The sequence below is a fragment of the Eubalaena glacialis genome, chromosome 4 (assembly GCF_028564815.1).
Source record: "Eubalaena glacialis isolate mEubGla1 chromosome 4, mEubGla1.1.hap2.+ XY, whole genome shotgun sequence".
NCBI lineage: Eukaryota > Metazoa > Chordata > Mammalia > Artiodactyla > Balaenidae > Eubalaena > Eubalaena glacialis.
In genome coordinates this window covers 58,488,253-58,512,413 of record NC_083719.1, presented here as the reverse complement: position 1 = coordinate 58,512,413, position 24,161 = coordinate 58,488,253, and positions in this window count along the sequence as shown.

The following is a 24,161-nucleotide window of genomic DNA, read 5'->3' as shown; positions in this document are numbered from 1 at the left end:
CAAATGTGTAGTATAACAAAGAATGAGCACCAAGTCACCATGATCTGTTTCAAGGAGTGGAGCACCATGTGCACCCCAGACGCCCTCACATTGCTCCTCCCAGCCCTGACGACCTCTCCTCTGCTCTGGCTTTTATGGTGATCACAGCTGTCATTTTCTTTATCGTTTGACCACCTATATATCACTAAACACTATGGTTCAGTTTTGCCTGCTTTGGAACTTTATATAAAGAAAATCATAGAATATATGTAGTTTTGTGTCTTTGCCTCTTTCACTACATTTTGTTTATAAGCATCGTTAATGTTAAGTAAATGTCTAGTTTGTTGCAGTATCCTGTTGTATGAACATGCCGCAATTTACCCATTCCCCCTGGCTATTTACGCAGTGCTATGAACGTTTGTGTTTGTTTCCTGGTGTACAAGTTTCTCTAGGGTTTTTATCCAGAGGTGAGTTATGGCTTGATGATAATATTTAATCTTGAAATCTTGAAGGATCAGGAGGCGTTTATAAGTCACCTGCAAGAGAAAGGACATTCCAGGCAGAGGGAACAGGGTGTGTAAAAAGCATGGAGGTGAGATATCACATGATGTGCTGGGGAATCACAGTCCTGGATTACTGGAGTGTAGCACTTGATTAACTCCAAATGGAGTTCCCAGTATGAACAGGGCAGTAAATGTTACAATGCACATTTATAATCTAGGGCAATGGACACATTTTGAGTTATCACCTTCACGGCACTGGCCAGGGCATCCAATTATAGTGGGACCATGTAGCTGGACCCAGTTGTTGTGGGACAAAGATCAATCCTGAGCAGTCTTGCTCGGTAGGGATCATCTAAATTTTAAATAGCATGTAGGGTTCATCTTGTATAATCAGGTCTTATCTATTGGTAAGTAGGTGCCTAGAATACCACGTTTTGGAGAATATGAGGCCATGGCTGGTATCAGCAAGAAAGCTTTGATTAATAGTGTGGAACCCATGTGCCAAGGATTTGCTGACTTTTATCTAAATGCCTCTCTCTGCAGTGGTCCAGACACCATGGAGGAGCTCCCACCCCCCCAGCATCCAGCTCATGCTGTTGCACATAGTGTTTACTTTATTACATGTACGATGCTGCTCTAATCACCAGGGTCCCCATTATAAACTGCATCAGCTATCTGTGTGCCTGCGAAGAACAGCTACTGGGGCAAACAAAATTTAAACTCCCTTGGCTTTCAAATGACAGGAAGAAGAGGTGCTGAATGTCAAGGTCTTATTTAAGGAATGATAGAACAACGAGCTTTATGTGCTATCATTAGAGCAACCACATTTACTGTAGATGAAACCGAACAACAATTTATATTCTGAGTCTCTCTCCTAAACCAAAATGATCTCAAGAGTCTGTCCTACAAGCTGAAATGGCACAATGTATTTACAGCAAGCTAGTTTGAGTCACTATTCTGAAAGTGTCAATTTCCTGGTATTAAAAAAAAGCCCTCTGTATTAGACCAAGGCTTTGCCTCAGGTAGCCTGGGTTATGGGACACTTATATATCAAATTCAGTGACCAGGAAGAAACAGGTCTGTGTGTCAAGTTAATATTATCAATGGATTATTTGTGCACCTGTGGAAGAACAAAGGTGAGTTTCCTTGTTAAACGGCCATCCTTTGTGTGTTGCCGAGCAGTGGCAACCAGACCATGCGGGCAGACCACAGTCATGTGCAATGGTACATGGTAAACCTCAAGGACCTTTGACTTAATAAATAGAAGTAAGAAACTAGACATTTCCAATGTCATATGAGTACATCCAAGATTAGTGCCTGTTTGTCCGTGATGGAAAAAAAGACCACAAAGTATTTTAATGCTGATACAGAGGCCATAAATACCAGTAGAAACCATTCTTTATTGTGTGAGCTCGGATGGGTTCTTTGCCATCCCCAGGTCTCAGTTTTCTTATTTGTAAAATGAGAAAAAGACCTCGCAGCATTGTTTACTGGGATCTCATCAAGGGAGATTATGTATATGAAAGTGTTCTTTAAATTGTATAGCATTCTACAAAGATTAGGTGTTTTTATTATTATTCCCTCATAAGGTTATTGCAAGGTTCAAAAGAGATCATGTGCGTGAAATTACTTGGAAAAGAACTTGGAAAAATTGGTCTGGAAAAGTACACATGTAAGGTGGCAGTTGAAGTAATAGTACCAGAGCTTTCAGTTTTGGGTGTCTAGAGAGAGTGCGAGAGGTATATGAAAGAGGGTATAAGGGCATTTATGGAAATACAAGGTTTAGAGCATTTTAAAAACAAGCATGTGGTTAATTCAATAAAAATGGAAGATGAACCCTGGAATTTTATAGAACAGAAGCATCAATGTCAGTGGAGCTGTGAACAGGAAATTATTGTTCAGCCAATGAGTCCATGTGGCGTTTTATATTTAATAGGCATTTTTGATGATAAGAAAGAGAGACTGACTCAGGTTACAATGAGGAAATAGAGATTCATGGATGGATAGATGCAGGCATTCATCTGCACCATCCCTCATGGGAAATTACAAAGAGCCAAGTCACATGGAGAATGGAATGTGCAGCAGGAACTCAGAGGTTATGCAGGATCAAAAGCAACTCTAGGAACTGGATTATCATGTTGCCCTAGAACGACAGGGGTTTTCTAATTTTCCACTGTTCAAGCCACTCCACAATCAAGTGGATCACCCTCTCTCCTGTGCATCACTCAGTCTCTGCTTTCTAGAGTCCCAGGCTTAGCTTAGCTCCTGCTACCCATGCTTTCCCTCGCCCGTGGCTCCTGTTCCTCTAGGTTTCTGCTGAATGCCTCTCAGCTTCTGTTTCCTTCCCACCTTCCAAGTCACGAATCTCTCTCTTTCTTTCTCTCTCTGATTCTCAATTTAGATTCTTCAGCAGAGAGAATCCGAGTGGTTCCATTTATCCCCATTGTCTTTGCTGGATGTGACGTTTGTGTCGGGCCAACTCAGAGACTGGCTGCTCGTAGGTCAGGCTTTTGTACCTGGACCAGTTATCTGGGAGGTAGGGTGGCATGATATGAACATCGCAATTTACGCTTCAAGACCCCTCAGTTGGGGCTGTAGGTTGGGCCCCCTTGGAGCGGCGTGGGGCAGGGGTCTGTTGGTGGGTGTTCTGCAGCCTTGGTACCGTGTGAGGACTTGGAGTTCCGTGGCTTACTTCCCGTTCATCAGTAAGTAGGAGCAGCGGCTCAAGTAAAGCACTTTCTGCAGAGGCTGATGATGGTAAAGGAGAAGAGTAAGGAGAAGTAGAACGGGAGAAAGAAGAGGAACCATGCAGGGATTCTGAAGTATCTTCTCCTCAAGGCACTATGGAAAGAGACATAAAATGCAAGCTTTAAAGGGTCAGGACTATTAGGCTTGGCCCCAAACAAGCATTGTTTCGGGCTCTGGTTCTTTTGCCCAAAGTCAGTTCAAAGTAGCTTCTTCGACACAATTAAGAATCTCAGGATGTTGGCACAGAAAGACACCTCGAGGTCAGCCCTTCTTCACTGTGCGTGGTCTAGCCCCTTCTTCTCGGAGAGGTGGGAGGGGGAGGCCTCTGACCTGCGATCGCTGAACAGAGGAGTGAGCTCTGCCGAGGAGATTCCCTGCCGCGGAGCTGCCCGCTCTGGTCAGCTGGCGTCCACGCGGGCACGTGTGCAGATGGGAACGTTATTGGCTTGAAGAGCTACCCATTCCATTTGGAGCAGTGGGCCTGCAATTCTTGCCAATCTTCCCTTTATATGCTTTTTCTGTAAGGGGTGGTGTATTTTCTCTAAGATTTGTCTTCAGCCTTCTGCGTCTTTACACTCCATCTCTCCGTGTCCCGTTCACACCTCCGATTTGCTCAGCTGCAGGCTTGTGGCCCAAGGGCCAGAAGAGGAAGCCACCTTGGCCTCCAGGTGCCTGTGAAGGCTGTGGCCACAAACAGCAGAAACAAAACAACAACAGCAATAAAAGGCCCCCATCAGCCTAATCAGCCTCCCAACCTGATCACACAACAACGGCTGTCCTGGGTGAACCTGTGTACAAGTTTTGTCTTCTGCCAGCAAACAACCAAAACTATGGCCACTGGAGTTTTTAAACATCTCACGTGTTGTAGAGGCAGCTGGGATTCTCATGGTTCTAAACTGACAGACAAAATAACCAAATACGCGTTGGGTATCTGCTCTGTGTGGCGTGGGGCAAGTTACTTGGTCTCTGCGCTTTACATTGTTTCTTATCCGAACACCGGGCTATTTATTTTCTTAGCCCTGTGCCTGGCTTTCAGGAAATGTCTAAGAAACATTACCTATTAATATTATATACTGTTTGATTTAGTCATCATGAGAACTTTCTGAGGCTCAGAGAAATCAAGTAATTTGCTCAAGTTCTAGAAGGCAGTAAATGATGGAGTTCGAATAGGGAACCACTCTTCTTGCTTGAGTGAGGTGGCCTTTGTACGCCACCAGACGTTCCCGCGACACCCCCTGTAGTTGGGAGGAGGTCCTGGAGAAGGTCCCAGTGCTGGAAACTTGCTTCCTGATTTTCTTTCCTTCCCAAAGGGGGCTGGGCAGGGGGCACCCCAGTGTACACTCTGGATCTGAGTCTCCTCGCCACAGATTCAGGAACTCCGTGCAGCCCCTGCCTCCAGGGCCCTTTCCTTCTGGGCGTCTTGTGGGCCTCGTCAAAGCCCCCCACCCCTCTGCCCTGATGGGCAGCAGGATCCTGGACTCTGGAGGTGTTTGAGGAGCACGTGTCCCTCCTCTGCCCCTGCCTGTGGTTTGGACCGTTTGCCGCTCCCTACAGGATCTCAAGCACAGCATCTAGGCTCCTGACCTTGGCAAAGCAACCTCACGCTCACCAAGGCTCACTTTCTTCAAGCTAGGGTGGCTAGTGTGCACAGAATTACTCCGTAAGATCTATAGAGAGCCCCGCATGAAACCTGACAGGTCTTATTTCTTAGGTGATGAGAAAGGTGACCCTTACAGTGGAAGGCCGCGTGGCCGGCCACCACTCCTGAACCAGTCTTGTCAGCTCGAGTTCCAGAGAGTCCAGGGGACGGCGCGGGCAGGATTTTATTGACACCGCGAAATAGGCAAATTGGCAGTTCCTCATCTTCTCCTTCCCCGACAGATATGGCTGCGGAGCCTGTTCCCAGATGCCTGCCATGGTCCCAGGAGAGAGAAGGCAAAACGTGAGTGAAGGGAAAATTAGAATCCAGTGAAACCAGGAAGAGGAAAGGGCTTTGGGAAAAGGACTTGGTGTAGGTCATCTGGAAAGTACGTACCCTTAGGAGGTATGCATAACAATGGCCTCGAGGAGAGAGTGGGCTGGGGTGGGCTGGGGTGGGCAAGTGTCTGTGGCCCAGAAATGCACGCCAATGCGTACGTGGCCAGATGCAAACACCTAAGGCAGGTGTCTCCTGAGAGGCCGCCACCAGCGTATTATGCAATCACTCAATTTTCGGCTCGCTTGTCTCACGCAAGAAAAGATTGAGACTGTTTCCACCATCCTTCCACAGACCACTGCTAAATGACCAGATGGGACGCAGTCTACTGCCAAGCGGGCCACGAGCGTTCCAGACAGCGTGGGATTTGTAGCTAAGGAATTAGTATTATCCTTCACCCACTCCCTGAAGAAGCAAAGGCCTTCACCTTTGACCTTGGCACTCCCTTGTTGCTTTCTTCTGTTCCACGACACCCAGGCTTGATATTATTTATCTTGGGTCTTCTTGTGAATATTGGCTGGATTCTAACTTATATGGAATACAGTTCAGAAGACCGAGGCTTTCCAAGTTTCAGACCTCCTGAGAGAGCTGTCATTGCATGTATGTTAAAGAAGAGTTCTCAACTTATCTCATGGCTGAAAGCCCTCCGGAGATCTCTGAGCTTAATCTGAGGAATCAAGCAGGTTGGTTAGCCCCTGTCTGATGGGTTCTATCAAAATGTGATAAAACAGGGTCATGAAAAATGGTGGCCTGAGTTCATTATAGTCCTGTGTGGAGCTCTGTACAGGTACACCAGGCCATAACTCATCTGCCTTGTGACAGGTTTTATTACTCTGTTTTAGTGCCATTCTGAGGAGTGAGGGGAATTGCCCTAGAAAACAGATGTGGGAGACTGTTTTCATCCGCCCGGTCCTGTGGACAGGCCTAAGGCTCCAGCCCGGTGACTCACTGTTGTGGTATTATATGCTTCAAGATTGTGTCCTGTGGAAAGTGTGGAGCAGGATTTATCAGTGAGAGTTCTTCCTTTGAAGTATCGGGCAGGCTGCTTTGCTGATGGTCTCTGGAACCCGGCCAAGCCCCAGTACGCTGTGAAAATAGCCATCTAGGTTTTCTTGGCGCATGAGCACATTGGCACTTGATTCTCAGACCTCCACTGCTTTCTGATGTTTTTGAGGCAAGTGTTCTTGGGAATCAGGGCCCGGGGCCAGATTGCTACCCTGCCCGTGTGTGCCCCATCCAAACACGGTCGGTCTTGCTGGCTCCAGATACGGATGGTCACACCAACCTGAATAAGAATATCCTTGAGTTCCAACATGCAGGCTGCCTTTGAGTTGCTTTTAAGCACTGATGTGTGAATTTCTCTAACCTGCATTTCCTGCTGCCCTGCCCCCACCAACAATGTGTCGATGCTTGAGGCTTTTCACAGCAGCTATGCCTTCCACAGCAGTGCATCTTCCCGGCCAGCTTGAAACTAAAGCAATACATGTGTGGAGAAAAACCTCGGTGACGCCATTATAACTCGACCAGTAAATCAGTTAAAAAAAAAAACCACCTTTCTCTAGTGAAAAATCCATCATCGATTTACCTGCATCTCCCTCCTCCCACCTCTACTCATCATCATACTGTTATTAATTCTGAGAACAAAGGACATAAAAAGCTAATTACATTAGGTTCCCAGACACCTTTCCAGAGGTTAGTCTGTCAGTCACACTTCTCGTCACCCAGCTATGTGTCAGAAAGAGTTTCCCTGTAAATGCAGATTTCCCAATCGACTCCCCATTCCAGGCTTCCCTCCAGCCTGGGAACCAGACTCTGTCCTTCCTGATTTTAATCTTGCCAACCTGTGTTGGAGAACCCGCAGATAACCTGGCTGAGCAGCTCTCTTTCTTTTAGCTTTGTGAGTGGGTAGACCATGTAATAAAGGCAACTTGATATGACTGTACTTGAATCTTAGAGTGGGCTCAGGAAGCCGTCAGGTCCATGTCCATTGACCTCTTGGTTGAAAACATAATTGAATGTGGTTGCAGGTTGGGCTCTGTTAGGTGTTGAATTGTGTCTCCTCCTCCACTCATATGCTCACGTTTTAACCCCTAGTACCTCAGAATGTGACCTTATTTGGAGATAGGGTTCTTTGCAGAAGTAATCAAGTTAAAATGAGGCCATTAGAGTGGGCCCTAATCCAATATGACTGGTGTCCTTATAAAAAGGGGAAATTTGCAGACAGACCCACACACAGGGAGAATGGCATGTGAACATTAAATCGCCGTCTGCAAGTCAAGGAAAGAGGCCTAGAACAGATTCTTCTCTTACAACCCTCAGAAGGAAGCAACCCTGCCAACACCTTGATTTGGGACGTCTAGCCTCCAGAACCAAGAAAATAAATTTCTGTTTTTGAAGACACTCAGGCTGTGGTACTTTATTACAGCAGCTCTAGCAAACTAATACAGGGACCTTGGGCAGCAGACTCTGAGGCAGAGATTAAAATGAAGGAAGTTTGTAAGGGAGCACTCTTGGGATAAACTCCTGTGGAAAGGAAGAGAAAGAAGCAGCCTGGGAAGTGGGAGATATGGAGATGTGATGGAGTCCCAGTGAAGGCCTCAGCTGACTCCATGGGATGCTCTGGATCTGGGGGATGGCCCTTCATGGTTGGGAAATGGGTTTGAGCCTCTGTACGCCCTGGTCGATCCATCATTGGGTGAGGGCTGCCTCTGGAAGGAGGTATGACCTAAGGGGAGGCAGTTTTCTTCAGCCAAAGCAATTCCTGAAGAGGGTCAACAGTTGGGGATGATCTTTTGGGATCAATCCCAGAGTTGGGGGCATGGTCCTTCATTCCTCAGGGGGGATCCGGGTGGTACATCATAGCATACACCATAAAATCAAGGTGAAGGATGGCTTATCACATTTCAGGATTTTCAAAATGGAGTTGAGCTTCGTAAGGTGTGGTGCTCTGTTTGGGCCTCTTTCCTCCTTTACCTTCTAGATGAGGCAGGCTGTGGCTCCCCTGCCCTTTGAACCTGCTCTGGGAGAGCGGTGGGCGGAGGTGTGTCAATCAGTATCTAGAGAGGAAGACAGAAACTACTCTGGATGCTTCAGATAGAGGGGATTAATAGAGAAAGAAGGTTCCAAAGGTGAAAGAGCTGGGGGAGCACAGAGAGAGGGCCATCTTCCCCAGACATCAGGAGGATGGTTTTGACCTGGGGTTGGAAGCTTTAAGCCCACACTCCCTGCTGAGCTGCTTCAATGCTGCTGCTGTTGGCTGTATGCTGGTCCCTCTGAACAGGAACTCAGGATGCCACACACTGATGCTGGTGAAACCAGGGCTGACGCTGCTACAGCTCAGAGTCACCTCTGGAGCCGCAGGAGCTCATAGTTGCCGGTGCCATACTAGTTGATGGCACCACCAGCATCAGACAAAAAAGCCTACTTCTTCCTCCTGCTTTCTGGCAAGGGGACTGGCTCCTAGTCGCCTGCAGTAGAGAGGAGAACATAGAAGAAAGGGCAGGGATCTGGGACAGCAGACAGCCCAGTTTCTCTCAGACTTGCCCCTGCTGTGTCTCTAGTCAGGGGATGGTCCTGAGAGGGAGGACGAATGGCCAGGAATGGAGGTCACAGAGCCGTGGCCAGGAAGGCCCTCCCCAAGGCTGAGGAGGGGGCCCATCCAGGGAACAGTGTACAACGCTAGAATTTGATGGGTCTTCCACGGCCACCTGCTTCCTGCCGCACATCCCTATACTCCCTCCGAGGAGAACAGAACTTTCCCAAATGGTCTCAGGCCAAGGTCAGCTTGGTGAAATGGAACTTTGTTTCTGGAGGGGATATGAATTGTGATCTTGTTGTAGAAACCGGGTCTGCCGGCTCTCAGCCGGTACTCTCCTGACCACACCACGGCACAGCTGCAGCCCTCCCTCCCTTTTCCTTTCCTTCTGGCTCCTGACAGGAATGCTGGGTCACCACTAGGGCACAAGGGACATGACCACAAAGGGACAACGAGATCAACCAGACTCCTAGTTTGGTTGACAAGGTATCTGACTATCCAAGTCAGATACCTTGTCAAGCTGGTGTCTCAAATGACTTTCTGGTTATTTGATTGCATCGACCAAATAAATGTTCTATGGCACATTTATTTCTCTGGCACATTTAATAAAATAATAGCATGTACCTTATTGGGAATAAAACTTCTGACATTTACTACCTATTAATTTTTCAAAATGATTTTTTATATCATTTTCTTCATTCTTTCGGCAGCCACATGACACATCCTAAACTGGCCTTCTTCATCCATCCATTTGTTTTTTCAAAAAATATTTACTGGGCGCCAACCATGGACCAGTGTTTGTAGTACATACAGTGGAGGGAATACTGAGAAGCAAAAGAAATACCCCTGCTGAGAAGGAGTTTTTCCCTACTAAGAAGCAGTCCACTTTTACAAATAAAGTGGCTACATTAAAGAAATCTACCAAGACTTCAGATTGGTAAACCCAAGCCATTTCAGTAAACAGTCTCCTTCTTCTTGAATCCTGAGGTGACACAGTCAGCAACATTCAACTCTAAGATTCAAGTTAATGTCTTATTATTTTGAACGTCATCTGACTCTAGATTGAGATGTGTTTGCTGTAAGGTCGCTTGGAAGCATCTCCATTTGTCCTATGGGAAGTGACTGAGCAGGCTTGGTGTCTTCCACATTGCTTAGCTTTGTAGATACAAAATAAGCAGTATGTTGTATTCCTTCTGCCAAAGCATGTGCTTGGTATAATTTTTCCACAGACCGCTGAATTCAACAGCCCGTGCGTGGTGGTTCAACACGGGCGAGGACAAAGTGGTATGTGATAAAAGTTGTCATGAAAGACATCTGGGACTTCACTCTGCACTGCTCCTGGCACCAGATCCTGAGATTACACAGCAAACTCAAAGGTGCTGCCACATCTTACAGACCAAATTCTTCTCACCTGGGAATTTTACCCACCGACCAGACCCCGTATTGCTCGTAAATTTGAGACCTTGTGAGAAGTTTTATCAAACCGAGACTGCAGTTAAGTGACTCGTAACCACCATCTTGCATATTATTCTAGCCACCTAGCAATTTCTTCAAATCATGGGCTATTTCAGAATATTTCCCCAAATCACACTTCTGATTTCAAACCGCAAACTGAACCCATTCCTTTCTCTTTTGAGCTGTCACTCAGCTCCACGGAAGCATGGATGTTACCATGGTTTCCTTAGTGATGCATCTGTCACAAAGTGGAGAGAGAGTGGTTGGAGGAGGCAAAGAAGGAGAAGGAAAAGGCGGCTGCATCCTCCCCATCTGTAGGGCGCCAGCTAGATGCTGCTGCTTTGCATTTGGGCTTATCTTCCCCTGTGAGAGGTTGCCCTCGGGCCGTAAAAGCTTCCTTCGCTCACTTCGAAATCTTTTTTTTTTTTTTAACATCTTTATTGGAGTATAATTGCTTTACAATGGTGTGTTAGTTTCTGCTGTATAACAAAGTGCATCAGCTATACATATACATATATCCCCGTATCTCCTCCCTCTTGCATCTCCCTCCCACCCTCCCTATCCCACCCCTCTAGGTGGACACAAAGCACCGAGCTGATCTCCCTGTGCTATGCGGCTGCTTCCCACTAGCTATCTATTTTACATTTGGTAGTGTATATATGTCCATGCCACTCTCTCACTTCGTCCCAGCTTACCCTTCCCCCTCCCCGTGTCCTCAAGTCCATTCTCTATGTCTGTGTCTTTATTCCTCTCCTGCCCCTAGGTTCTTCAGAACCATTTTTTTTCTTTTTTTTTAGATTCCATAGATATGTGTTAGCATACGGTATTTGTTTTTCTCTTTCTGACTTACTTCACTCTGTATGACAGTCTCTAGGTCCATCCATCTCGCTACAAATAACTCAATTTCGCTTGTTTTTATGGCTGAGTAATATCCCATTTTATATATGTGCCACATCTTCTTTATCCATTCATCTGTCAGTGGACACTTAGGTTGCTTCCATGTCCTGGTTATTGTAAATAGAGCTGCAATGAACATTGTGGTACATGACTCTTTTTGAATTATGGTTTTCTCAGGGTATATGCCCAGTAGTGGGATTGCTGGGTCGTATGGTAGTTCTATTTTTAGTTTTTTGAGGAACCATACTGTTCTCCATAGTGGCTGTATCAATTTACATTCCCACCAACAGTACAAGAGGGTTCCCTTTTCTCCACACCCTCTCCAGCATTTATTGTTTGTAGATGTTTTGATGATGGCCATTCTGACCAGTGTGAGGTGATACCTCATTGTAGTTTTGATTTGCATTTCTCTAATGATTAGTGATGTTGAGCATCCTTTCATGTGTTTGTTGGCAATCTGTATATCTTCTTTGGAGAAATGTCTATTTAGGTCTTCTGCCCATTTTTGGATTGGGTTGTTTGTTTTTTTGATATTGAGCTGCATGAGCTGCTTGTATATTTTGGAGATTAATCCTTTGTCAGTTGCTTCATTTGCAAATACTTTCTCCCATTCTGAGGGTTGTCTTTTTGCCTTGTTTATGATTTCCTTTGCTGTGCAAAAGCTTTTAAGTTTCATTAGGTCCCATTTGTTTATTTTTGTTTTTATTTCCATTTCTCTAGGAGGTGGGTCCAAAAGGATCTTGCTGTGATTTATGTCATAGAGTGCTCTACCTATGTTTTCCTCTAAGAGTTTGATAGTGTCTGGCCTTACACTTAGGTCTTTAATCCATTTTGAGTTTATTTTTGTAGATGGTGTTAGGGAGTGTTCTAATTTCATTCTTTTACATGTAGCTGTCCAGTTTTCCCAGCACCACTTACTGAAGAGGCTGTCTTTTCTCCAATGTATATTTTTGTCTCCTTTGTCAAAGATAAGGTGACCACATGTGCGTGAGCTTATCTCTGGGCTTTCTATCCTGTTCCATTGATCTATATTTCTATTTTTGTGCCAGTACCATACTGTCTTGATTACTGTAGCTTTGTAGTATAGTCTGAAGTCAGGGAGTCTGATTCCTCCAGCTCCGTTTTTCTTTCTCAAGATTGCTTTGGCTATTCGGGGTCTTCTGTGTTTCCATACAAATTGTAAAATTTTTTTGTTCTTGTTCTGTGAAAAATGCCATTGGTAGTTTGATAGGGATTGCACTGAATCTGTTGATTGCTTTGGGTAGTATAATCATTTTCACAGTGTTGATTCTTCCAATCCAAGAACATGGTATATCTCTCCATCTGTTTGTATCGTCTTTAATTTCTTTTCCTCCAGCTCCGTTTTTCTTTCTCAAGATTGCTTTGGTTATTTGGGGTCTTTTGTGTTTCCGTACAAATTGTGAAATTTTTTGTTCTAGTTCTGTGAAAAATGCCATTGGTAGTTTGATAGGGATTGCACTGAATCTGTAGATTGCTTTGGGTAGTATTCACTTCGAAATCTTGAAGGGTGTTCTGTGCACCGGGCCTGTTCCCTTTTTAACTCTTAGAAAAGACAGCTAATTTTTTCTGATACATCTGGCAAGTTTCCCTGAGAGAGCAGAACAGGGAAGGCAGTTATGTGGTGCCACAGTCATATACGGGCTTACCTTGAAACTATTAGTTTCATTAGCCTTGATATTCTAATTATATCTCTGCATTTCACCCTGCCACACTATTGCTCAAACAAGTTGGCTCAGAAAATAATTGCCATGTTCTTGCATAAAGAATACACAAAACAAAGGGCTATTGTTCCAGGGCTGGAAGGAGTGTTTTTCGATTGTTTCTCATTCCCGTCTGTGTTTTCAATAGAAACCAACCCCGAATGTTCAGGAAGGCCTCCAAGGAATTGGGAGCCATCGAGGATAGGCCTGCCAGGGTGTGGGCTTACCCGACAGGTTTCTGACTAGTCATGGCTCTGTCAGAACTCCAGAACAACGTGTACTAAATTTCTCTTAGGCTGCTAGACAATCTGTTGTCTAGTTCTCAGAGGTTCTTTCCTGGGCAGAGGTACTTCAGTGTTGCCACCAACTCCATGGAGTATGAGAACCACCAGGAAATTTGACTTTCACTTTGTTTGTCAGAGTGATGGGGCAACAATGCAACATTTTATATTTGCAAGCTGATGGGATTTTACAGGATAGTTAATCCCCGGGCTGCTAGGGAACCTCCATTAGTCCCACTCTGAGATGAGGAAAATAGGATATGAAAAAGGGAAGTAAATTTTTTGGAATTTCCCCATCCATGATTCCGTGTTGATATAGAATTCCAGAATGACTGATTATCCTAGCCCATGTCAGAAATTTCTCAAAATTGAAAAGAGAAATCCTAGGGTAGTATATGGCAGTAAAGGAGAACTCACTGCCTCATGGGAGACGCATGTCTCTCTAGGAGGATCGGCATAGGGCATCATGTTCCATGGCCATCAGGTACACTCTTTTGAGATATTAGGGTTCTGTAATCTGTCCAGCTTTGGATTTAGTGATGTTGTGAAATCAAGAGACATAGAAGACATGGTTCCTAATCTTTCAAAATATCTACAGTCTGGTTGGAGAGGTAAGGTTCATACAAATGAATTAATTAAGGAACAATACCAGATAGTATATAAACCTGTGCTAAGTGTTTATAGGTCAGAGTTTCTTCTCTGACCATCAGAGCAGAGAAAGGGCAGAGAACCCCAAGCCTCAGAGTAACCAGGGAAGACTTCTTGAAGAAGGAGAGAATTAAATTGCGGAGAAGAGAAGGAAGGTCTAATAGGTCCTTAATTTTTCTGAGAGCCCAGTTTCACCAATACCACGATGGTATTTCATTTCTCCCATAAGCCACAGTCAAACACAAAGAGTTTTTGCCTCTGCAGTGACAAGCAGAGAACCATGGGGCCATGTAGAGATGCAAACTATGGCAGGCTCCCTCCTAGCTGAGTGGCTCACGTCTCTTCCCCTGGGTGCAGGGCTCAGATTGGTGACAGAAAAGTACAGGCCATGGACCTTCCAGGTTGCTCTAGTATATTTCAAAATGGGGAGATTTAGTATGAGGCACAGAGGCGCAACTGATAGAGAGTCTGATCGGGCTAGAGGTGAAAGCTTGTGTGAGAAAGCAATAGAGAACAAGGTTTGCTGGAACGGTGGTAGCTTAGTGCTAAAGAGTATTGAGGTCAGATATGATGCAGTAATTAAGGGGTAATTATTAGTTTTATTGGACAGGCTAGTGACGTGAACAAAGCGTTCTTGTAGAAATACTTGAATGGAAGAGGGACACTGAAAGGATTGGAGGGAAGAGAAAACTAAAGTCATACAGATGAGTTAGGATGCAGATTGTATGAGGGGATGGAGACAGCAAAGGCAGAAAAGAAAGGGCCAATCAGCAAGATTTTGCAGATGACAAATGTACATAGACTGAGGAAGATAATGAAGATGAAGGAGGAGGAGAAAAGAAGGTGATGGTCTGAGCAGTACCCTGCAGCTTCCCAATACTCCAAAGTGGTTTTCCACCTTCATATGTGCTGGGTGATATTTCACAGGCAACATATTCCATGGTCCCATAGTAGTATTTTTTTAATCTTTAAAAAAATTAAAACTTGTGGTAAAATGCACATAACATACCATTTACCATCTTAACCATCTTTGAGTGTACAGTTCAGCAGTGTGAAGTACATTCACGTTGTTGTGCAACTAATCTCTAGAACTCTTTTTGTCTTGCAAAACTGAAACTCTATACCCATTAAACAACTCCCCATCTCTCTCTCTTTCCAGCCCCTGTCAACCACCCTTCTACTTTCAGTCTCTCTGAGTTTACCTATTCTCATACAGTATTTGTTTTGTGACTGGTTTATTTCACTTAGCATAATGTCCTCAAGGTTCATCCATGTTGTAGCAGGTGTCAGAATTTCCTTCCTTTTTAAGGCTGAATATAACATTCTATTGGATGTATACACCACGTCTTGTTTATCCATTCATCCATCCATCAATGGACACTTGGGGTAACTTCCATCCTTTGGCTATGGTAAATAATGCTGCTATGAACGTAGTGTGCAAATATCTCTTCGAGCCCCTGCTTTCAGTTCTTTTGGATATATATCCGGAAGTGGAATTGTTGCATCATACATAATTCTACATTCAACTCTGAGTAATTGCCATACTATTTTCCACAGCAGCTGCAGCATTTACATTCCCCCCAACAGTGCACAAGTTTTCCAATTTCTCCATATCCTTGCCAACACTTATTTTTTTATTTTTATTTGTTTGTTTTTAATAGTAGCCATCCTAATGGGTAAGAGGTGGGCCGTGGTTGTATACTGAGGATGTGCAATTTCTTTCACTAACTGTAATTCTATCTCTGTCTCTGCCATTTAAGAAAGCACATTGGACTACACAGGCTTATGAGTGACTCCAAAATGTGAGACCGTTGAGTCGGCTCTAATTTGTAAAGGAACTCATTCCCACGCTTTGGTATTCCCTTACGAGTATCAACTTATTTGTGACACTCCTCATAAGTCATTGTGTTATAGCAGTCAGTTTGAATTGAGTTTTCAATGCAAAATGGATTCGTCTTACATACCCAATGAAAATAACACACTCTCCCCTGGATGGGCGCTGCAAAAAGGAAAGAGAAAAGCAAAAGGACAACAGAAAGCTCATCACAGAACATGATTTTATATCGTCTCATCCCAGGTGGTTCAGTCAGTGACACTTGTTAGAAACAATGTCCCTCTTTATCTACAGAAACTCTGCAGCCCAAGGTTTGGAAACCAAGCCAGAGCATTTATCCTTCCTCTCTTATGTAGATATTTAATGATTATATTTTTGAGAGTGATTCCTACCTGTCTAAGTTGGTCAGGCAGTAGCATCTAGAGAGGAAAAGTTATAACAATGAAGAGTTTTGCATTTTTTCTGAGGTTTCATTTACTCAAACAGGTTTGGTTCATTTTAAGTAAAATTTGTGGGGTTTTTTCAGCAAAGAACTTATATCTGAAGAGCTGCTGTAGACCACTTAAATAGTATTTCAAGTACACAGTGGATCTTCAGGCCCCCCAAAGACCATGGCAAGCTGAGGATGCCAAATGCTGGACTCCTAGACTACAGTGGAATAGCAGAAAGACAGGCCTTTGGCCAGGGCTGCTGGTGACACTTACTCCCAGCAATTTCTCCTCAAGGCCAAGGGCAAGAAGACAAGGTATACAGGTAGAATGATATCAGAAAGGCCAAGAATATTCCAGTGCATTCTCTGTCTGAAGGATTCCCAATATTGCTCTACTTGGGTACTTTATCTATAGTTAACAATGCCTTAGATAATTACAATGAGCAGTTTTTGTTTGTTCGTTTGTTTGCCTTCAGCTCCAGTTTGAGTTTTGAAAAAAGACCTGAGGACACCTGGAAACTCAAGGCTGAGCATTTTAAAGCAAGATTTGGGGCTGTGAGATGTTGACAGCCCTGGGAAACCCCTCCTCTACTTACCCAGTGCTCAGAACCAGCTGAAAACCAAAGGGAAGGCAGAGGTTCTGTGCTGGCCAGGCTCCTTCTCCTGCGTGGGGAGCATCTCCAGCCTTCCAGCCACGCAGATGGCCTTCTTCCTGGCGGAGGCCGCCTTACCAGCCCTCCCACACACAGCTCTTGATCAGATTGCTTTCCAAAACCTGCTTGAAATTTCTCTCTACCCAGTTTTTCTTTTTTTAAACTTGTAATCTTGCCTGTGGGAAACCATTCCTGAGAGTAACGGTGAACACACACTCAAGAACCACTACCCTGGAGAAGTGGTACAGGGCAGTGCTTAAGAGGGTGGGGTTTGGGTCAGACCACCTTTGTTCAAGTCCTGAGTGGCCCTCCCTCTTACTCGCTGTGTGACCTTACGCAAGTCACGTGACCCCTCTGGGCCACAGGTTTCACATCTATGAAATAAGGAGAGTGATACTGCCCTCTCCCCTACTCCAGGTTTGCTGTGAGCACTAAAATATGGGGAGCACTTGGAAGAGCGTCTGCATATAGGATGTGCCATGTAAATAGTATTGTCATTGCCCTCCTGGGCCCTGAGTTCCATTTCCTCTGTCCAGCACACATGGGGCAAGTCCAAAATCCAACGCTGTGACCTATACTTAACTCACACTTTTAACCTCTTTGGGTTCTGTTGGGGTGAAGTCTTAAGGTTTATTTGCTCTTAAAGGCCTTGACATGTTGACTGCCTGACTCTGAAATGGCCTCTTCTGCCTTCTATGGAGTTATCCTTTTTCTGTGTTCTCTCTTTCACCCTTTTCTTTTCCTTTCCCTTCCTCTTTGATTTTACCCTCACACCAGAAGATATTGCAACCTTCCCTACTCCTTTATGCCCCAGTGCTCCCGAGGAAACAGAAGTTTAACTCCCATTATGCGTTCCTTTATTTGAAAACTGTAGAAATTATTTTAGCTTTATTTTTGTCAAATTTGCTGGGTTTTTTTTTTTTCTCTCTCTAGGAAAGGAGAGGAAATATTGCTGCTTTGCTGTATCTATATATCTCTCTCTATATATACAATAATTTATATATTTAATAATGTGCATATTTAATAATATATAAAAAAGTATATTTATACATACATCTATTTTATCTTTGTATAGAATTGGCCCAATCTGAGAGCCAAAGTCAGCCATGGTAGCCCAAGAAGTTCTGGCAGGAGAAGGAGTTTTATGGCTCTTTCTGAGGGGGCTTTAGGGAGTCTGTGACATAATCTCTCAGAACTTCTAGAACCTTCCCTGCTCCTCCCGGTACTCTCCCCCACCCCGCGCCCCCAGGGTCAGTTAGGCTCCCTTCCAGGATTCTTTGAGGTCCCACCACTCTGCACGTCCCACATGAGTTTCGGTCCTGTGAGGAGCCCTGCTTGGCCAGCGCTACTTCACTCACTACACACAGAGCAGAGGCCAGGTGCCATGGCAACAGTCCTCACAAACATACACGGGTGGCCAGGTAAGGCCTGGTGACAATAGCCTGCGGTGCTGTAACAGGGCCTTCGCCACGCGGAGGCTGTGGCTTCCATACCCTGATGCCCACCTCATCCGGCGCCCCCAGTCGGGGAAGGACCTGTTCTGTTGAGCCGGGGCAGCTGAGACGCAGCACCAGAGAACCACGGGGATACTCACCTGCCCAGCTCAGTGCTGGGAAGGAGCGGAGGACTGGCATGTTCTCTGGGGATTTCCAGGCTGGGTCAGTGCCGAAGCATTCCAGTGACTCAGCTTTCTGGTTGCAGACCAGGAGCCCTGCCTGGGAAATCAGCCCTTGAGCAGCCCTGTGACAAATGCTCCTTTCTGTGAGGCCGTGGCTGTGTTGCCAGCACAGCTGGGATACAAAGCTCACGCGCATTTGCACAGTCTTGTTTGAAATAGGGCTGGCTGGGCTTTGTTCTTGTTCTTGGTTTATTACAAATTTAACTCTGCCCTTCAGCTGGCCAGACAGCTTCCCTTTTTACATTTCTCCTCACTCCTCCACTTTGCCCTGATTTTAAAGAACCAAGGACATTGGATTCCGTGTTTGTACCCTGAGAATGCAAGGTGACACCTGGAATACTGGATGCATATGACACATCTTCCTGAAGCTTCAGTTCTAAGCACGTAAGAAATAGAATATCATTTCTATGTTAACATATGTGGACTTATTACGGGCAAAGTGGGGGATTTCCACAAGCTTTAAGGTAAAGCATTAGACTTTGAGGAATCTATTCTCTTGCTGAAGGCCGTTGGGCTGACCCTTTGGGTGATGTGCTGACTCAACCCGTCCTTGGGAGATTTTGGTGAGAAAGTTTGAGAAGTGCCCCTTGTGACTTGGTGACCCTTGACCTTGACTGTCTCTATACCTATTCTTGAAAGAGCAGGATTTCTTGTGGACCACATGCCCAGCAAAATTGAGAGACAGAGATTTGGAGAAAAGCTGAACAGATCCCAATCTGATAAAATTTCAGATGCATAGTTATGTAATCATATTATTCTCACCACTGTGGTCAGTGTTAATTTGATGTAATGAAAGAAATACAGATGGCATGGAGATGGTGATGACGTCAGCTTGCCTTTACGTTGAGAACCAGTATTCTTCAATATGGTTCTCTTGAATCACGTAATTTTAATTTTCTGCACTATCCAGAGCATATAAACTCACAAGTGTGTGAACTTATATTCCAAAAATGTGTGTTAATTTATGATTATATTCTGTCTGAATGCAACTATACTGTACCAAGAACTTTCTAACACGTAGTAAAATTGCCAAGAGGCCAAGTAAGAAGGTCGGCACTGGGCACCAGGGAGCTGGTAACTCTGGGTGGTTCACGTACCACTTGAATGTTTCTTGTTTTAGCAAGCTCTAGATACTTCTTTTGGCCACCCCTACTAGCCAATTATACATTGAGGTTCCGTTGTAGATTTTCACATGCAGAGGAAGAATGCCCCTGCTGTCCCTCGGTTCTCAGTGATGGGGAGGATTAGCAGGCACTCCATTGACAAGCTGGGCAAATGCTGGCACCTTCACCTTCTATAGACATGGGAATCCTGCAGACGGACTTGTTCTGCTATGGACCCTGTGCACAGAGGCAGCTCCTTGCTGGTTCTTGCCCCCTGGACAAAGCTCTAGTCCTGGGGAGGTGGTTCTTGGATAGTGAAAGGATGCACATCAAGCTTCTAATTTTTCAGTCATTTACTATTTCATTTGACCTTGGGAAGAAACTTAATTGCTTGGAGTATTAGTTTGTTTAATGGGGAGATATATCTACCTTGAGAGATGACGATTGTCTTTAAATGAGATAATGCATATGTATTGACTAAGCACAGAGCCTGGCAGATATATAGTATTGGATAGGTGATCAATAAACAATAGGTAAGCCAGAAGCTCCAAGACCATAGTAAGTAGCTGCAAAGGTGATAACACTACTCCCTCCCGAAACAAACATGTAAAAATCCCAAACTCAAAACTCCAGCCAAGCAGAAAGTTGAATTCTGGCATATTGTGAAGGCAGGAGAAAGAGCATCATCTACACAGATCCCCCCCATGCCTGGTCACCTCTCTTGTGCTTTACCAATGAGACACAGGGATGAGGCATCAGCACAATCTCACTCTAAAACTTCTGCTTAGCGAGAGTCCAACCATCTTCACGTAGGTAAATAAGCTCAAAGGAATTTAATTTACCCTGTGAAGTGTGGATAGTACCAGTTCGTCTTTTAGAGAAGGCCTGCCGCCGCCTCCATAGCATCAGTAACGAGGCCATTACCATCTGAGAGCGGCTCCCTCCTGAGAGCGGGTGGAGCTGTGGACCACAGCCGTGATTCATCTTCCATGTGGTAATCTCGACCACTCCCTTGGTTGTGCATTGCTGTCTCAGAGGAGGGAAGAGGCAGAGAAGGAGGGGATGGAGGGGAGGGTAATGGGATGCCAGGCTCACTGCTGTGTTTTGTAAAGCCATTACCTTCTGTTACCCCCTATTACCCCCATTTCTGCATAATATTTTCTACTCAATTCCTGGAGACATCACCAGAAATTGACGTGTGCATACTGAATGAGCTTGGGATGTGTTTTATGTTGTTAGTTGTCTAGATCATATTTTGCAGACAGCAGTAATATGTTAATTGTTCATTGGGGACATAGAGTAGCTATCCTGATACTATCCTTCTTTATTTGATTTGGTTCATCCGTTCTTATCACAAATGCCGTTGGCAATGGGGATCAAGAGTTGAGGATCCCACTCCAACATACCTTTGCGCGTTAGGTATGGAGATGTTCACTCATCGTCCAGTTTCCAGTTCTTTAGATAAAACATAGGGATGAGACTCCCGATGTGGAAGCACTGTGGCCAGATAAAACACGGTGGCAGGCACACAAGTCCTCAACCCTGATTGGTCCAGATGGCATAGGGCCACTGAAGTCCTTACTTGGTTTCACTGCCCAGTAATGTAGGATTTTGTATGTTTGATAAAGTCTTATTAGACAGCTGTCAATTGCTGATATGAAATCCATACTGCAGGTGCCAAAGGAGCAGAGCAGGCCCAGTTGTGGAGTTCACATTGTCTCTGGAGGGTCAGAGCTACCGAGTGTGCAGATGGGCCATCCATCCCCAGCCTTTGGGCACAGTCCCCTGCAGTCGTCCTGACAGACCTTCGCAACAGCTGTTGGGAGGATTGAGCTGACAGACATCAAAGTTTACACAGAGACCACTAACCTCATCTCCAATAGTTCCCCAGTGACAGATTTTTGCTCTTTTGTTTCTTGCTCGGTTGCTAAAGTCACATTTTTCTTCCAGCTCTTGAAGGATTCATCAGAGCCTGAAAAGTCGCAGTCAGTGCATTCTCCCATGTCACCCTATCCTTAGTGGGCATACTTTTCCTCTGTGTCAGGAAAGCAAGCAGGTTTTCTTTCTGAGATTCTGTCAGTGTTGTTCTGGGTTCTGTTAAGGTACTGGGTTAGATTTCAGAAGAATTGTTTCACCCTTTGAGCAATTAGTACCTTTTTAAAATTCAGACATCTTTCAGACCCTGGCCCTCTGAAGTGCTTTTGTCAAGACGGTTTATCAGTCTTAGATCATGTTTTGCCAGCTGCTCAGGCCAGCGGCACAGAGAAAACACGGAGGCATATGGTTCAGATGCTCGCATTTTTATCTGAGTAAAATCTCTCTGAAAAGACCTCAGAATATAAAAAGCCAATCAGTTCATATGATGTCAGAATGTTTACTGTTTCTCTTTCCTGGGGACATTTTCTTGGCATCCCGGTCTGATCTAGGTGTGTCTAATTGTTCTAAAGGCACAGCTGTGTGAATTTGATTTGATCAAATTCCAGTTTCCAGTTCTTTAGATAAAACATAGGGATGAGATGTGATCATTAGGGAACCTAAAATTGTTGATCTTCTAGGTGTGTCTAATTGTTCTAAAGGCACAGCTGTGTGAATTTGATTTGCCTGCAGAAAAAAAAAAAAGAAAGTGCCATATCTTCCAACGTCAGGGAACAATCTTAAACTTCCCTCTTAGCTCTCACCGTTGAATTTCCGCAAGGCCCCTGATTTAAACTCTTTTGGCGGCTAAGTAAAAAGGACCATTTTCCTGTCAGCCTCAGAGGCTGACTTTTGATATCTTTGAACATGTCTTGAGGAACAAGAACCAGACAGAATGGGCCTCAACACTTGGACTTTTTTTTTTTTAAACATCTTTATTGGAGTATAATTGCTTTACAATGGTGTGTTAGTTTCTGCTTTATAACAAAATGAATCAGTTATACATATACATATGTCCCCATATCTCTTCCCTCTTGCATCTCCCTCCCTTCCACCCTCCCTATCCCACCCCTCTAGGTGGTCACAAAGCACCGAGCTGATCTCCCTGTGCTATGCGGCTGCTTCCCACTAGCTATCAATTTTACGTTTGGTAGTGTATATGTGTCCATGCCACTCTCTCACTTTGTCCCAGCTTACCCTTCCCCCTCCCCGTATCCTCAAGTCCATTCTCTAGTAGGTCTGCATCTTTATTCCCGTCTTGCCCCTAGGTTCTTCATGACCATTTTTTTTTTTTTAGATTCCATATATATGTGTTAGCATATGGTATTTGTTTTTCTCTTTCTGACTTACTTCACTCATCACTTGGACTTTTAAGCACATTCATAGCTTAGAGCTAAAAGGGAGGGAAAAAAAGAGAAGAAATCTTATCTGACTTTTCCCTTTGTGGATGTTTGTGTGACCCTTTCCTGCAGGCTTTTGTGGGAGCATTGCAGCAAAAGATAGTTTCTCCTCAGACAGCAATTTTGTTGAGACACAACAGACGCATTTTCCTGGAGCTGAAATAAGCATTTCAGCGTTGATGTTCAAGGCGCCCTCTGAGCCCTATCTCAGGGAAGCAGGAAGCTACTATTTTTAGTTGTGAAAAACAGCAGCATAAGATGAAGAGACTCGGATCGTGGCTAAGACTCTACTGTTTCTTCAAGTTACTCTAGGTCAGTAATGTCAAAGGTACTCACTAAGCAGTGGGCACAGCCCTCTGGGCGATGTTCTGACATGATCTGGTACTCAAGTGCTGCAAGGATGCTGCCTAAACCCAGCTAGGGTAGACACTTTTTGAGGCATCTTCCTCCTGAGTACTGTTTTCTTGAGATAGTAGACTACGGTCCCTCCCCCTACCTCCTCATCCCTCGTGAGAAGCTTTCAGCGTGTGCGAGGTTGGAGGACTCTGCTCCGAACCTTGGGACTGCCTGTGGCTGGCAGCTTTCCCCACAGCTGCCTGGACCAGTCCTACTGCTTCTAGAGACGGCCTCTCTTCTGGCTTTGGAGATTGCTGCCAACACTCCTCGGACAGTGACTCAGCCACCAGCCTTCCCTCACCGGGCTGATCAAACTGCTGTTAAAGCACTTACAGCGTAAACAGTCCATTCTCAGTCATCAGCACTCACACAAGAAAGCAATGGCATAGAACAAAAGATACACCCAGCTAGTGGTCAACTCCCAAACCCTTTGCTTTTGAACGGCTGTGTTTTCTGTTGGCAGAGTATGATCTTTCCTAACGTCAGCATAAATACCACCCAAGCAGTCCTTTCTCAGACTTTCCACTGGATATTATTACCATTTTTGTAGTTGTTAAAGAGTCAAAGAAGACCCTTGTAAAGGTTTATCTCAGGGGTGCTGTGTCAGTTACAAGTAACTGAAAACTCAAAAAGGCTTAAGCAGGAAAGGGAATTTATCAGTGAGAGGTAGTCAGGGCTTCAGGAGTGATGGGCTTTGGGGCTCAGTTGATGTAATCATGGCTATTGTTGTCGTCATCACATTTTGACTTAGTCTTTCTTTCTGTTAGCATGAAACTCTCAATTTCATGTGATAGCTTGGAGTTAGCTTCAAATCTGGCAAGCAAGAAGAGGGACTGTCTCCCTATCAGATACCTCAGCAGAAATCTCAAGGTATCTCATTGGCCCTAATAGAGTCACATGCCCTTCCTAAGCCAATTAGTGAGGAATGCAGTGATCTCTTTTGGTGGCCTGGATCACACGTCACAACAAGCCTGGGGTAGAATCATCTCCCCTAGAACCACACTGACTGAA